Source organism: Artibeus jamaicensis, unplaced genomic scaffold, assembly GCF_021234435.1.
Source record: "Artibeus jamaicensis isolate MK-2021 breed Jamaican fruit bat unplaced genomic scaffold, CSHL_Jam_final contig_320, whole genome shotgun sequence".
In the NCBI taxonomy this organism is placed as follows: Eukaryota; Metazoa; Chordata; class Mammalia; order Chiroptera; family Phyllostomidae; genus Artibeus; species Artibeus jamaicensis.
In genome coordinates this window covers 2,461,190-2,478,205 of record NW_026521753.1, presented here as the reverse complement: position 1 = coordinate 2,478,205, position 17,016 = coordinate 2,461,190, and the positions used below count along the sequence as shown (strand labels likewise).

The window sequence follows — 17,016 nt, the reverse complement described above, 5'->3', positions numbered from 1 at the left end:
TAGTATTTTGTCCTTGGGAGGGGCCCCTGTTGTGGCAGTTTTTGGCATCCCTAGGTGGGCCAAATATTGTATTGCCCCTCCCTCGGACCTCTTGTTCAGTAACAAGAGCAGTCTTTCCCTGGGAGTCACTGTGGTTGTCTGGGGTGCAGGTGTGTGCTCCTGGCCAGGGTTCCCTGGTCCCATAGGCTTGGGCTCGAACCTTTCCCAGTGCTACAGGGGGGAACACAAGGGCGACTCTCAATTCTCCCAAGCAGTTGACCACAGACTCCATGAGTGATCAAGGGCCCCTTGTTTGCTTCCTTGTGCCCATTCCTCTCTCTGACACTTTAAGCAAACAGATCTCTCCTGGCATTTTTCAAACTGCACCCGACCAGGTAGGGAGGGAGCTGATGACCCTCCTCTCTCCCAAGGACGTTGCTCTTAGCCCTCAGCTGCCAAAGAGTTTGAGGCAGACCCAGCCTGGGCCCTGGAGAGACCTGGCAGAAGTGGCAGCCTCAGGCTGCGGACTCTGCGCTGGCTTCTTGGACCTTATTGACCTGCAGCCCTCTCCTCACAGTCTGGTTCTTCAGTGTCCGCTACAATTTCTGGAGTCTTATTTTCCTATATGCTGGATCACTGTTTGCTATTTGCTGTGTTTTTCCGCAGATCAGCCCAGTTTTTCTCCCATGTGTGGAGGGAAGCAGAATCTTTTGTCCTATTCCCCTGCCATCTTCTCTTCCACCTTATTTGTCTTTAATAATAAATATACTTTTTTCTTGACTTAAAACACACACACATGAATTTTAATTGTATACACATGGTAGAAAATGACTAAAATGGATTTAAACTTACTATTGTCATTTTATACCTGGAACATTTCTCATAAATAATAGTATGTAACTGGATTTACACCCTTTCAATTGTGAGAATTTCTGCATTTGAATAATTGAGTGAAGCCAATTGCCATTGGTTTTGGAAAAATTGTTATTATTTCTTTGGTCTTTCACTCTTTTCATTTTTAAACTGGAAATTCTCTTAGGTGGATGATGGTAGACTCTGGCTCTGTTGTACATATTTATTAATTTCTCTTTTATAATTTTAATCCTTTGATCTTTCATGTTCTATTCCATAAACATCCTCTATCTCCACATTCTAGTTCTGTGTCTCTTTATGCATCAAATGATGTGCTATTGTGAATAATGGTGTGAAAATTATTGTACAAATATTATTTCCAGTATAGGCTCACTTTGTTTTAGCATCATCCTTTGTACCAAAAGGCTGCAAGTTCAATTTCCAATCAAGACACATACCTGGGTTGTGTCTTTGGCCCTGAGTTGGGACACATGCATGTGGGGCCAAATAACTGATGTTTTTCTCTCACATCACTGTCTCTTTCTTTCTCTTTTCCCTCCCTCCCTCTTTCTATAAAATTAATAAAAACAGATTAGAAGAGGACAGCTGAGTAGGTGGATGCTAAGTCCACTTACTTGTACCCCCAGCATGGATTTTTGGATGATCTTCCAACAACTGAACTGAACTATCAGTGGGATGTTGGGGACCGGTTTGTTTTAGTCTGACAAATGTGACTCAGCTCTGTATAAAAAACCTACAGAAGCAAAGTGGTGGGCAGGAGCCAGACCTTCAAACTGAGTTTTCCTGTGGGAATCAGGCCTAGAAAATGCATACAGACTGTTAAGGCTTGCTCTTGCTAAAACTCCATCACCCTGGTTTAAAACAACAAATGTGTATTGTCTATCTTCAAGGTAATTTTCAAAGCCTGTATGAATATTCCCAAGGACAGGGCTAATCAACTCATCACCATTCCCCTCTGCATGTTATTTTAATTTCCATGATTATACCTAAAATGTAGACAATAATATTCTATGTAATAGGTAATAAATCCTTCTTTGATGTAAGACCTGAGGAAAACAACAAAAGCCTGCCTAGGCAAGGGTTAAGGTGTTTTCCTCTTGAGGTAGTGGCCATGCGGTCCCCTTTTTCTTCCCAGGATTGCTGTTGCCTGTGCATTTATTCTCGTTTTCAGTCACAACAGGTGGACTCTGCTGGCTGAAGTCTGCCACAGTGGGATCTCAGCTGATATGTATTTTTGAAGCCAAGAAGTACAGAGAATGCTTCGTACCATCTGGTAAGAGATTTTATAAGCTGAGTGGGAAATGCCCTGTGTGAGAATCCTGCAAAGGAAGAGATATAAGACAGAAAATATAGCTTAGTGGTCCCCTCCCTTCCTTGAGCAGGGCTCTGGTCCCACAAAGAGAAACCACCAACCCTAGTCAGGAGAGACATGGAAGGATATACCAAGTCTGGGAGGCTTAGGCTACACAATTCAGTGAGCAGCATGTTGATAGCTACAGTGCCAAATGGAAGAGATCCAGAGAGAAGCTCTATCTCCTAAAACTGTCAGAGGCACTGGCAGGCTGTGGACTGCCCTGTCTAAGAGAGACTTTGTGTTTTTTGGAGAGGTGGATCACAGAGAGAACGGGACCAAGGCTGCAGTATGGAGGCCACAAAGGACATTTGGGGCAATACTGGGCAGGGACCCTGTATTTGTGTGTGCATGTTTACAGTGGCTCTGCTAACAAAGAAGCCAGGGTGAAAGCACAGTTCATTCCCACTGAGTACAGTTGCACAGGAAGAACAGAAAGCGGCACAGTGAAGAGGCTGTGAGTCTCAGTGCAGTGCAGCTGGCAAGCATGGGCCAGCACAGAGCAGAGAGTTCAGGATTGAGTCTCCTCCAAGAATGGTGGGCTGGGGACTAGACAGCCAACTTTCTGGGGAGCTAAATACCTGAGATTTGCTGTAGTCAGGCAGATCCCCTCCAGGCAGGTGTGCCCCCAAACCACCCAAAGAACTGCAGGCTCTGCAGGCCAGTGAGGCCAGGCTCCTGAGCCTGCTCGGCACATATTCACAGGGGAAAGAATAAGCTTCAGAAGAACCCTTCTGAACTTCTCTCAGCCACTGCAAGCTGTTTCCTCAGGCCCTTATTAACTAAAACCAGTTGAGCAGAGAGATTAGAGATATGCACAAGAAGGGGTGTTCAGGGCATGCACTGTCTTAGCTCTTTTACAAAACTGCCATCAGTACCAAGTAGGAAAGAGCTGCCACTTTTACACAGATTGACACCTGATAGGAAATGGGCAGCTAATTCATCAGAAACTAACTATACATTATTAGAAATAATCTGGGACAGACCAAGACATGTGGTGGGGGTTGGGGGGAGTAGAGCAGGAAAACAATCTCACCATCCTAAGACTGAACAGCACCTTCCAGGGAAGACCCAGGGATTTCACCCTCCCAACTGTACCAGAGACCACCTCTGGAGGCAGGTAGAGGTGGCACTGGTAGTGTTCTCAGACCTTAGATTAACCACTCCTGGGCCTGTGCTGATGGAAACCCAGCAGTGCAGAACAATGGGGACCAACCAAGTCCTTAAGGAGAAAACCATAGACTGTGGATTGCTTGTACTCTTGAACAGGCTGCCTAGGACAAAATTAAGATATGTGACATTACCAAGGGCAGATAATAGAAAGAGAACTCTGATCACTGAGACAAATTCCACTGCAGTGTTCTTAAGTATTTCAGTTATTTTTCCCCCTGCATAGCTTTTTAATGTTTTTTTCTTTTTCTTCAAGTTCCTATTATTTTACTATTTTTATTTTAGTTTATGTTAAATCTCATATTTTACACCTGCCTTCTTTTACTCCATTTTTCCTTTGCCTTTCCTCTTCCTATTTTTGTTTTAAATTTTATTTATTTTCTTTTTCTATGCCTTGTTTTTATTTCTCACTCTTTTTATTTTTCCTATCAGATCCATTTTTCTTGTCATTTGCCATGTCACATTCTTTTTCCCTTTCATACAGTATCTTTGTTCTCTCTCCACCTTTATTAATCTTTGTTTATTGGTTGTTGATATGGTGGTTGTTGTGGCATTTCTTCAGTGTTATTCCTAGTAGTTCACTATTTTGGTATTTAAAATCTCAAATTTTGGATTGTGGGGGGAGATGGCAGTGGAGTAGGACAAAAGATTTCGTTTCCCCCCACGCACCAGAGAAAAACGGGGCTGGTCTGTGGAGGAGCGAAGCGGACAGCCAACAGGGACCCAGCATATAGTGATACAGGGTGCAGCCAAGGGGGGCCCCCCAAAAAAAGATTTGGAAAGGTGTCCAGAATTCAAAGTGTATAGAAATATTGGAGAGACATATTAAGATGTCCTCACTGCCCCCCCCCCAGGGGAAAGGAATGAATAGAGCCAGGCCATTGAGAGCTATTTTGCATAGCAACAGTTTTGGAGCTAACCTCTAGAGGAATAGTTATTTAACATATCTATAACCTTTAACTGGTTTCATAGATATGTTAAATAGCTGTGGCCAAGTTTGGGGCCAGGAAGAAGGAGGCAGAAGGGAGAAGGGAGTAGCGGGGACTCAAGATGGGATCTATGAGCTGCTCTCCTGAGTGAGGAGGGCTTGGACTCAGGATGTAACTAAGGGCTGCGCCCCTGAGTGGAAGGGCCGCTGTGTGGGAGCTTGGAAAAGACTGGCTCCAGGACATGAAGGGTCCCTGCTTGGGCAGATGAGAGAGGCCACGCGGTTTCAGCAGAGTGAGGACCCCCTCTTGGTGAGGTGAAAGAGGGAGCCACGTGGTTTTGGCAGGGTGCGGACCCCCTCTTTCCCAGGTGAAAGGGAAAAACCACGCAGCTTTGCCAGAATGGAGATCCCTGCAGCCAGGTGAAGAAGACAGCCACATGCTTTTGGTGGAGTGCGGACTCCTGCAGCTTTGGTAGAAGAGGCCCACGCGGCTTTGGGGTGCCCCCCTTTGGCCGCGGGGCCTGAAAAGCAACAGAGACTTTGACTGGAACTGGGTACAAAGGACTCTTGCCAGTGGACTATGAGAGGGTACCACAGTACTTTGGATTAACTCGAGATCCTGCCTGCACAGTGACACAGCTGACGGTGCCAGCGGCCTGCAACACAGACGTGTGCTCTTTTCCTGATTTACGGTACCCGGAGTTGGGACAAGAGGGAAGGGAGCGCTGTGTGGGTGTAGGTGTATAACCTAAAGGACTTTGATATTTTTAGTGGTGGCATTAGGCCTGAATAGCATTAAATAAACATTTTGTTTCCTTTTCACAAATCTCTGGCATTAAGAGATGTGTTTCCAATTGGCGGCGGACAGAAGGGCCCAGTAGATTTTAGTATTTTGGTTGTCGGGAGGGGCCCCTGTTGTACAGCAGTTTTGGGCATCCCTAGGTGGGCCAAATATTGTATTGCCCCTCCCTCGGACCTCCTCCTCTTGTTCGGTAACAATAGGAAGGTAGGACTCCAGAAATTGGAGCAGACTCTGAATGACCAGACCATGAAAAGAGAAAGCTGCAGGTCAATAAGCTTCAAGGGAACAGTGCGGAGGCCACAGGCCCTGTGCTGGGCTTTTCCAGGGCCCAGGCCACACCAGGGCCCTGGCTGGTCCGCTTTAGTCTGTGAGAGCGCCTCAGTCTCTGGGAGCCAAGGGCTGGCAAGGGCCTTGAGAGAGAGCCAGTCACCAGCTCCCTCCCTAACCAGGTGGGGGAGCAGTTTGAAAAACACCGAGAGAGATCTGTTTCTTTGGAATGTCAGAGAGAGGAGTGGGTATGAAGAAGCAAATCAGAAAGCTCTGATCACACGTGCAGTCTGTGGTGGCTGGCTTGGGAGAATCAAGAGTCACCCATGCACTCCCACATACCATTGGGAAAGGTTCCCGCCCAAGCAGGTGGGACCAGAGAAGCCTGACCGGGAATGCACATCAACACCCCAGGCCAGGACTGTGAATCCTGGGGAAAGTCTGCTCTCAGTTGGGCGCTGAGGAGAGGATTTTGGAACACTGGTTGAGTTCACCGAGAAGGGAGAAAGGCAGCACTAATCGACCCTCAGACTGCTTGCTGCAGCTAGTGTGACCAGAAGAAAAGGCTTGACGAGCTGGAAACCAACAAGAGAATTTTTTTCTGGGGGGTGCGGTTGTTGTTGTTGTTTCTTTTTAAAATAATCTTTTATTTTTTAACTTTATTATTGTTTTATCTTTCAGTACTTCTACCCTCTCTCTTGTTTCTTGTTTTATTTATTCCTTCTTCCTTTCTTTCCAGTGCTACCATTTTTCCCTCCCTTCTGCTGCCTTTTATTTTCCTTCTTTCTTTTTGACCTCCTCCCCACCAAGTGAGATAAAAGACTTGGAACCAGAGTTGAACTCAAAGAGGGGGCATCCAAATAGTAGAGACAGAGAGACAAAATTCACTTTGCTATAACAGAAAAACTACAAGTTACTGCATATTTTAATTTTTCATTATTTTTAAATTATTCTTACATCTTTTATTTTAAGAGTATCTCTGTATTCCTCCTCTTTCTGAATAGTCTTTTTTACCTTGGATGGATATATTGTATCACTTTACAGGTTTCCCCTGTCCCCCCAATCATAGTATATTGCTAATTTACTGTCCTTTACTACCCCTTGCACAGTTCGCAAACTATTGAAAGTTCAATACTCCCTAATCTTGGTATATCATAGACTCTGTCATTTGATTGTTGATTTAATATTATTATAAATAATAGTTGTTGAATGCTGTTGTAAATACTACACAACACCCCCCCATCTTAGCCCACTACATTGTTGCCTGAATTATAATACTGTAGTGGTTGACTCTGTTCTCTATCATACTACACCTATTTACTATCCTTTATTCTCACCTTACCTCAGAATCTGACTCCCTTCAACCACACTCTTTTCTGGATCCAAATCACAAGCCTTCCCTGCCCAATAAGAGCCTTATCTTCCTTCAACCCTTTCAGAAAAGTGGCTAGATGGGTTGAAGATTACAGTTGTTAACTTACATAGTCAGGGGAGTGCCTATCTCATCTCTACCAGCTGCTACTGTAAATATTATAAAATACTCTTCTGCTGTCATAAACCAATTTGCCCTTCCCCTCCAACCGATCACACATCAGTTCTATGTGACTCTTTGATGCAGACTCCTTGATTTCCCAACCCATATGCTCTAGGAATGCCTTTTGGGTGGTTTATGTGGGCTGTTATGTTGTATGTGGGTCTTGAGTGTTGTTGGTTTATTTACCAGTAGCATCTCCCCTCCAGCTGGCTTATTGAAGGTTCAACCTCCACCACATGTCGTATACTGTTCTACAGGTGCTGGCAGAGCAAAACCAAATATCACAAAAAAGGAAATCAAAACAAGCAACTTTAGCTTCAACAACAGCAAGTCAAAAACAAAACCAGAGAATAATAATGGTGACAAGAAAAATGGAATTTTAGGGAAAGGAGAAAAGAAAAAATTGAGAAGACCAAAAACCCAAAATGACTATGGAAAGAGCAAAGAAGGTAAAACTGATATAAATAATAAATTTAAAGAAGAAAATGGACTTCTGGTCAATATAGAGGCATAGGTACATACACTTTGCTTTCCTATGCAACCAAAAGAATTACAACAAATTAAAAAAAAAATAACCAGAACTGAAAGAAACTGAACTGTGTGGAAATCCAACAATCAAGAAATTAAAAAGGAAACATTCATTCAGACTAGTGGGAGGGCCAGAGATGGGCCGGTGGATCAGAGAGGATGTGTGGCAAGGTGGTGGCAAGAGGACCAAGTGGGTGAGGTGGTGGCTGGTGGCCTGGGGAGAGGAAGAAGGCAGCTGCTGGACTGGGAAGTTCCACATTTGAATATGAATAAACTGGGAGGAACAACTGGAAAGCAAGAGAGACCATACAACCCATTGTTCCAGCTTGGGGGGAAATAAAACCTCAATATCTCTGGGTGTAAAAATATGTGAGGGTTGCTGCAGCAGGAGAAACTCCCAGCCTCACAGGAGAGTTCACTGAAGAAATGCACAGGTTCCAAGATTGTGCACAAATCCACCATCTTGGAATCTGCATCAGAAGAGCCAAATTTGTTTGTGGGTAGTGGGGGCAGTTACTAAAAGCTGCTGAGAACCAAGCAAGTGACATTGTTCCTTCTCAGACCCTTTGTCCACATACAGAGAGCCACAATATAGCAAAGTAGGTTGTCCCACCCTGGTGAATACCCAAAGCTCTTCCCCTTACAAAGTAACAGGTATGCCAAGACAAAAAAATATGGCCCAAATGAAAGAACAGATCAAAATTTCAAAAACAGAACTAAGAAAGGAAGAGATAGCCAACTTATCCGATGCAGAGTTCAAAGCAATGATAATCAGGAAGCATACAGAAATGGTTGAGTATGGTCACAAAATAGAGGAAAAAGTGAAGGCTAGGCAAAGTGAAATATAGAAATTATACAGGGAACCAAGAGTGAAGGGAAGAAAACCTGCACTCAAATCAATGATTAGGAGCAGAAGGAAGAAATAAACATTCAGCCAGAACATAATGAAGAAATAAAAATTCAAAAAATGAGGAGAGGATGAGGAACTTCTGGGAAAACTTTAAACACTCAAACATTTGAATCATATGGATGCCAGAAGGAGATGAGGAAGAGCAAGAAATTGAAAACTTATTTAAACAAACAATGAAACAAAATCTGGCAAAGAAAATAGATTTCCAGGAAGCTCAGAGAGTCCCAAGGAAGTTGGACCCAAGGAAGCACACCAAGGCACATCATAATTACATTATCCAATTAATTTAAAGATAAAGAAAGAATCTTACAAGCAGCAAGAGAAAAGGAGACAATTACCTACAAAGGAGTTCCCATAAGACTATCAGCTGATTTCTTCAAAGAAACCTTGCTGGCAAGAAGGGGCTGGAGAGAAGTATTCAAAGTCATGAAAGGCAAGTACCTACATCCATGATTACTCTATCCAGCAAAACTATAATTTAGCATGGAAGGGAAGATACATTGCTTCCCAGATAAGGTTAACTTAAAAGAGATCATCATCACATGTCCTTATTATATGAAATGTTAAAGGGACTTTCTAAGAAAAAAAAAGATGATAAAAATATGAATAGTAAAATGACAACAAACTGATCACTGTCAACAACTGAACCTAAGAATTACAAAAACAAACTAAGCAAACAACCACACCAGAAACAAATTCACAGAAATGAATAACACATTGAAGGTTACTAGCAGGGAGCAGTAGAGAGGAGAATGGGGAAAAAGGTATAAGGAATAAGAAGCATAAATGGTAGGTACAAAATAGACAGGAAGATGTTAAAAATAGTATAGTAAATGGAGAAATCAAAGAACTTATATGTATGACCCATGGGCATGAACTAACGGGAAGTGTAGGTTGGGGAGTGCAAGGCAAAGGGGAATAGAGGGGAGAAAAATATGGGAGAATTGTAATAGCATAATCAATAAATTTTATTTTTAACAAATCAGTTACTTATGTTTTTCAAAAAAAGTTAGAACTTCATTTTTTGAGGATAAAACCTATTTGTGAGAGCAAACATAGAATGGTGGTTGCTCTGGAGCTGAGGAACATCTTTAATTTTTGGCATAATTTGTAAGCCCACAGCTTTGTGATCAATCTTGCATTCCTCTGTAACCTTAAATTACTCCTTCACAGTGTCAAATATCTCCCTGTTCTGCTGTTTAACCTTGTGCAGCTTCTTGAAGTAAGCATCAGTGAAATGCTTGGGGATTCTCACACCACTGATAGCAATTTTACTGGAGGTGGCAGTGACAAACTTCTGGTGTGTTCTTTCCAGAGGAACTCAATTAAGAGCTGAAGTTCCATCATATGTAGCAAACCACTGCTTAGCTGCTTTATGAAAACCACTCTCTTGCATCTGTGGTGCCCAGTGAGCATGATTAGAATGGTCCCAGGAGTGATGCTAGCCCTGTTTTCTCACATGCTGACTAAGAGTTTTCTTGCCATGGCTCAACAGCTTTTGAGGCACATCTTCAGTAGGATAGTATCTAGGCATTTTGCAAAGTTTGACCACTTGAGTACCATCATTCTTGTCACCACCAACTGGTTTTGTGACTTTCATAGTCATAACTTTTTCCTTTTTCTTTTCAATCCACGATTTAGCTGTAGAATATTTCCTCTTGTACATGGCCTTTGGGGAATACACAGCTAAGTGGGAATTCCTGACTACTCCTCTAATTAGGGTGGGGCCTAGGCTGTAGTGGAGCTTCCCTTTCTTAGGTGTCTGGGCCCTGAGGTTACCTTTCTTAACCTTGTCAGCAGCATCAGTCTTCTTTGCTTCAGGTTTCTTTTCCTTAGTATCTGGCTTCTCAGTTTTTTCACTCACCATCTTTCAAAATGAAAAAAAAAAGGTCAATAAAATATATTTAAAAAAATAAAGTGTGGAAAGAAAAAAAGAGGAAAACTGGAAAAAGGGACAAAGAAAGAGAAACAATAACAAAATTAAGAAAAGGAGGACTTCTGCCAAGATGGAGGCATAGGTGGGGACGTCGTGCTTTCTTACACAACCAAGTTTAGAGAAAACAAAATATTAGCAACAGAAAACATAGCCAGAACACAGAAAATTGAACTTTTCGGAAGTCTGATAACAACGAATGCTTCAGCCTGACTGGTAAGAGGGGCAAAACCAGCAGCTGGTGGAGCGGGATTGCATGGGAAAACTCAGTCAGATGGACTCAGGCATGCAGATCCCAGGCATGGGGTTGCAAAGGGCAGACCCAGTGAGAAACCCAGTGAGCGACTGATGGATCCTGCGAGGGTGCAGGGCGGCGGGTTGACTGTGGTGGTGCATTCCTGCGCAGATAGACCAGTGAGGGAGTGGCAGTGAGATGAGACTGAGGGGTCCCCAGTGGCAGGAGGCAGCAGAGAGGGCCATCTTTTCCCCACTCTGACCCCACCCCCACATACAGCATCACAACCCAGCGACCCTGCCCTAGAGGCCCTGCCCCTCCCCTAAGGCTCCACTCCTCAACTTAAGGGGTGTGAACAGACCAAAAATGGCTCAAGAAGATCTCAAAGCCCCAAAGCCTATAACTCTAAGCGACGAAGAAATAGCAAAACTTTTAGAGGAACAGTTCAAAACACTGGTGATCAGGATGCTCACAGAACTGGTTGGTTTTAGTCACAAATTAGAGGAACATATGAAGGATAAACTAATTGAAATGAAGGGAATTGCACAGTAAACCAATAGTGATGAAAAGGAAACTGGGACTCAAATCAAGGGAGTGAACCAGAAGGAAGGAAAAAATGACCAAACAGGAAAATATGAAGAAACAAGAATTAAAAAAAAAATGAGGAGAGACTTAGGAACCTCCAGGACATCTTTAAACACTCCAACATCCAAATTATAGGGGTACCAGAAGGGGGAAAGGAACAGCCAACAGTGGAAAACTTATTTGAATAAATAATAAAAGAAAATTTCCCCAATCTGGCAAAGGAAATAGACTTCCAGGAAATCCAGGAAGCTCAGAGAGTCCCAAAGAAGTTGGGCCCAAGAAGAAACACACCAAGGCACATCAGAATTACATTACCTAATATTAAAATGAAGGAGAGAATCCTAGAAGCAGCAAGAGCTAAGGGGACTGTCACCTACAAAGGAGTTCCCATCAGACTGTCAGCTGATTTCTCAAAAGAGACCTTACAGGCAAGAAGGGGCTGGAAAGAGGTATTCCAAGTCATGAAATCTAAAGACCTACATCCAGGATTGCTCTATCCAGCAAAACTTTCATTTAGAATGGAAGGATAGATAAAGTGCTTCTCAGATAAGATCAAATTCAAGGAGTTCATCATCACCAAGCCCTTATTATATGAAATGTTAAATGGACTTATCTAAGAAAAAGAAGATAAAAATACGAACAGTGAAAGGACAGCAAACTCACAGTTATTAACAACCACATCTAAAACAAAATCAAACTAAAAGGACAGCTAGATCAGAAGTGGAAACATAGAAATGAAGATCTCATGGAGGGTTAGCAACAGGGGAGTGGGAGGAGAAGGGGGCAGAAGGTACAGAAAATAAGTAGCATAGATGGTAGATAGAAAATAGATGGGGGGCCAAGAATAGTATGGGAAATATAGAATCTAAAGAACTTGAGGGGGAATGGTAGGGGTGAGGGATGCAGGGGGGAGGGGAATGAAGGGGGGACTAGAACAACTGTAATGGCATAATCAATAAAATAAAAATAAAAAAAGGAAAGGAAAGAAGAAGGAAACAATGGTATAATCAATGGTAAGAGTAAAATAAGAAATATTAGTGAAAAAAATAGAAAAATAAATGTAATAAAAATGAAAATAAAACGGCAATGAAGAAGGAAAATAATGAGAAAGGGGAAAGTGGAATTCATCTCAACAGAGTTCAGTGATTAGTTCAGCTTGACTCTTGTGTTATCCCTTTGGATATAGCTCTTATATGGTCAGGAGACATCCCAGGTCACCTCAGGATCTTCTGCTGGCTTGTGGGCAGTGTTAGAGTGGTTGCAGACCTGAATGTTTCTGAGAAGGCTTCTTGTGGACTTGGGGTAAGGGAGGGCATCCTACTGGGATTTATCTTTGGATATGGCTCTGAACTTGTGTGAACCTGGTGTACGCCAATGTCAGGTGTTGTCTAGCTCTTGGCAGACTGTTTGAAGCACAAGCAATCCACAGTTCATGGGTGATTCCTCTTGGTTTAGCTGTTCCCAAGATGGACCCAGGTGCTCTACAAATCTGTGTTTTATCAGCACTGAATCCTGGGGTGTGTCAGCAAATGACCAGTCACTGCAGCATCCACTTCTGCTTGTATATCTGCTAGTGTGCTGTCAGTTTTACACTAACAAAACTTACTGTTTCTAAGAGGGCTTCTGGCAAAATTTAAAGAGAGAACTCCTGGATCTTCTATTTCAAGGTCCTTTCAGACTTCAGGGAAGATGGTGGGTGTGTACCCCTGCCCCTGAGCCAGTCTGAGTCTGTCCGAGATTTTTTCCCTCTACTCAGCAGGGCAGGTCTCTTCATAGGCAAATCAGTAGAGTCTCCAGAGCACGGATTTTCTGTCTGCTGCAAAGTAGGTGGGTATTTCCATTATTTTTGTGAATGGGAAGTGCCAGTCTGTTTCCCAGGAAAGTTTATGGTATGGCTGAACCCTATAGCCCACCTCAGACACCCCCTGAATCTGTATATATTGCTGTCACCTCTGCAGAAGTTAAGATGCCATTTGGGAGAGAACAAAGAAAAAAATAAAATAAGAAAAAATTAGACAAAACAAGTTCTTCACTTTATTCTGTTTCTTAGACTAAACTAAAGAAACAGAATAAAGATGCAGGGTGGGGCAAGCAGGATTCCAGAAGTTGGGAGAAGCAGTATCTCACAGGGTAAGTAAGGTAATTGCTTTTTCCCTTGGAGAGGCTTACTCTTCTCAAGAAATATGGTTGCTGTAGAATCCAGGTATATCCTGGCATTAAAAACCCCATGGTTGCTTCCCCATGTCTCCTCCAGTGTCTCTTATTCCAAATCCTTTTTTGTATAACTCTAATTTGCACTGCTCTTCCTTTGTTTCAGCCCATGTTGAGTGGTTATGAACACAAAATCTATGCTCTGGCCCCTTTAAGAATTAAAAAAGAAAATGGAAAAAAACCCCAGAAACAAATAGTGGCTTTGTCTCCAGCCAGTTTCATCTCTCCGAAGCAGAGACAAACCCCACAGCCTTTTACCACTGGGTGCTATGTGGTCTGCTGATCCTAGCACTGGAGCTCTGTTTTTAGGAGCCTGCTTTCTATCCTTTTAAAGGAAGTTCACATAGCTGTATTGACCCCTTGGCCATGTGAACAGGGCAGGTCCCTTTAATGGGAACAGGGCAGGTCCCTCACCCTTCCTACCAGTTGTGGTGTGTTTTTTTTTTTTTTCATGTCCTTAGTTAAAACTTTTTCAGGAAGCCTTGAGTTTATTTTGAGTGTCTAGTCCTCTCTTTAGTTTTATTTCCAATTTGGTTCTAGGGAGGATATAGGTGTGTGATATAGCCCTCCTACTCCACTGCTATCTTTCAACCCCCTACTTCACTTAAAATACACTTCAAATGTCTTTGTTAAATTTTAAACAAATCTATCATTTCTAGGCTGATAAATAAATAACTTTTGCAAATTCAAACCACACTTTTTCCCTTCTTTTTTCTTTTCACCTTGATATAAAAGAAAACTGAGGTCTAACTCTTCATGCTTGCAAGATCAGATAGCCTAGAGATAACTGGTCATTAGAATTAAAAGAGCTCTAGTTTCTTGAGGTGATAATGGTGTTTTAGTGGAAGGCAGTAGTGGATATTAGCTGACAGCTTGGTTGGGAATTAGCTGCATAACTGTGTAGATAAATGTGTTCCTTTTTCTATAGTATAAGGAGTGTGAAAGCCCATTTTAATATTTTCTTAGAGTGACTTCTCTTGTAAAATGTTCTAAAACATACCATAAAACAGTGTTAACTAATATAAAATGCCCTAGAAATCCTGACATTTATGAGCTCAATGGCACATGTGAAGATTACAAATTTTCCAATTCACTCATAGTAGTCCATTGACTAATTTAACAAAGAGGAAGCAAGATGGATAATCATGGTCATCTTTTCCTAAAAAAATTGTTCTATTACAGTCGTCCCAATTTTCCCATGCCCCCTAACCCCCACCACAGTAAATTCTCACCCTGTTGTCCACGTCCATGGGTCATTTCTGCTTGTTCTTTAACTACTTCTCCTTATTTCCTTCCTTTTTGAACTCCCCACATTCTCTGGTTCTTGTCAGTCTGTTCTTTGTTTTGATGCTTCTGATTTCCATGCCTTTTGCTACTTTGTTTATTTGTTCATTAGGTTCCATTTATAAGTGAGATCATATGGTATTTGTTTCCTTATTTCACTTAGCACAATACTGTCCATTTTCTTCCATGCTGTTGTGAAGGGTAGGAGGTCCTTCTTTCTTTCTGCTGCATAGTATTCCATTGTGTAAATATATGGCAAATTTTTAATACATTCATTTACTGATGGGCACTTAGGCTGTTTCCAGCTCTTGCTATTGTAAATAATGCTGCTATGAACATAGGGACACATAGGTTCTTTTGAATTGGAGTTTGAGAATTGTTAGAGTATAATCCCAACAGTAGAAATGCTGGATCAAAAGGTAGATCTATTTTCTAAATTTTATTTTAATTGTTGTTCAAGTACAATTTTCTGTCTTTTACTCCTATCCCAGCCCACCCACTCAGCCTTCCCCAACAACCTCCCATTTCCACCCCCCTGCTTTTTGTCCATGTGTCCTTTATACTTGTTCCTGTAAACCCTTCTTTCCGCCCCCCTCTCTTCTTCCCTCTGGTCACTGTCAGCCTGTTCTCTATTTATGTGTCTTTGGTTATATTTTGCTTGCTTGTTTGTTTTGTTGTTTAGGTTTCTGTTAAAGGTGAGATCATATAGTATTTGTCTCTCAAATCCTACCTTATTTTGCTTAGCATAATGCTTTCCAGTTCCATCTGTGCTGTCAGAAAGGGCAGGAGCTCCTTCTTTCTTTCTGCTGCATAGAATTCCATTGTGTAAATGTACCACAGTTTTTGGATCCATTCATTTACTGATTTACCTAGGTTGCTTCCAACTCTTGGCTATTGTAAATTGTGCTGCTATGAACATTGGGGTGCATAGCTTCTTTTGGACTGGTGTTCAGGGTTCTTAGGCTATAATCCCAGCAGTGGAATTGCTGGGTCAAAAGGCAGTTTCATTTTTAGTTTTCTGAGGAGATTCCATACTGTTTTCCACAGTTGCTGTACCACTCTGCATTCCCACCAACAATGTACTAGGGTTCCCTTTTCTCCACATCTTCTCCAACACTTGTTTGTTGATTTGTTTATGATGGCCATTGTCACTGGTGTGAAGTGGTATCTCATTGTGGTTTCATTTTGTATCACTCTGATGGCTAATGATGAGGAGTATCTCTCCATATTTCTCTGTACCCTTTTTATGTTCTCCTTGGAGAAGTGTTTATTCAAGTCCTTTTCTCATTTTTTATTGGGTTGTTTGTCTTCCTGGAGTGGAGTCATGTGAGTTCATTATATATTTTGGAGATCAAACCCTTGTCCAAAGTATCATTGGCAGATATGTTTAGCATAATGCTGATTCTCTTTTCATTTTAATGCTGCCTTATTTAGCCACAACAAAGCTTTTTGTTTCGATAAGATTTCATTTGTTTGTTCTTCCCTTCATGTCCCTTGCTCTACAATATTAGTGAAAATATTGCTGCATGGAATATCTGAGATTTCCTCACCTATGTTCTCTTTTAGGACTTTTATGTTGTCATGACTTATGTTTAAGTCTTTTATCCAGTTTGAATTTATTTTTTGTATGGTGTAACTTGGTGATTGAGTTTTATTTTTATTCATGTAGCTGTCCAGATCTCCCAAAACCATTTGTTGAAGAAGCTATTTTTACTCTAGTTTATGCTTCTGTCCTGTTGATCAAATATTAGTTGAATGTAGAAGCTTGGGTTTATTTATTGGCTCCCTATTCTGTTCAGTTGATCTGTGTCTGTTCTTATGCCATTACCAGTCAGTCTGTTTTAATTGCACTGGACTTGTAATACAGTTTTATAGTGGACATTATGATCCCTCCTGCTTTATTCTTATTTCTAAAAATTGCTGCAGCTATTTGGAATTATTTATGTTTCCATATAAAATTTTTATATGTTTGTTCTATATCAGTGAACTATGACATTGGTACTTTAATAGGGCATGTGTTGAATCTATAAATTGCTGTTGGTAGTATGAACATCTTGATTATATTAATACTTCCAATCCATGAACATGCTACATGCTTCCATTTGTGTCTTCCTTCATTTCTTTATCAGAATTGTGTAGTTTTCTGAGTATAGGTCTTTTACCTCCTTAGTTAGGTGTATTCCTGGGTACTTTATTTTTATTCTTGCTATATCAAATAGGATTTTTTCATGATTTCTGTTTCTGGTATTTCAGCGTTGGGTTACAGAAATACTTTTGATTTCTGAATATTGACTTTCTATCCCACTATTTTGCCAAAATCACTTATTGGGTCAAAGAGTTGTTTTTGTGGTGGAGTCTATAAAGTTTTCTATATACACTATCATGTCACTTTCAAACAATGGCAGTTTTGCTTCCTCGTTCCTATT

General features: G+C 41.6%; 1 pseudogene; it reads right to left on the bottom strand.

The window, feature by feature from the left end:
- Nucleotides 1-9,351: 9,351 nt before the first annotated feature.
- On the bottom strand, nucleotides 9,352-10,209 carry LOC128627127 (60S ribosomal protein L6-like; annotated as a pseudogene).
- Nucleotides 10,210-17,016: the final 6,807 nt, after the last annotated feature.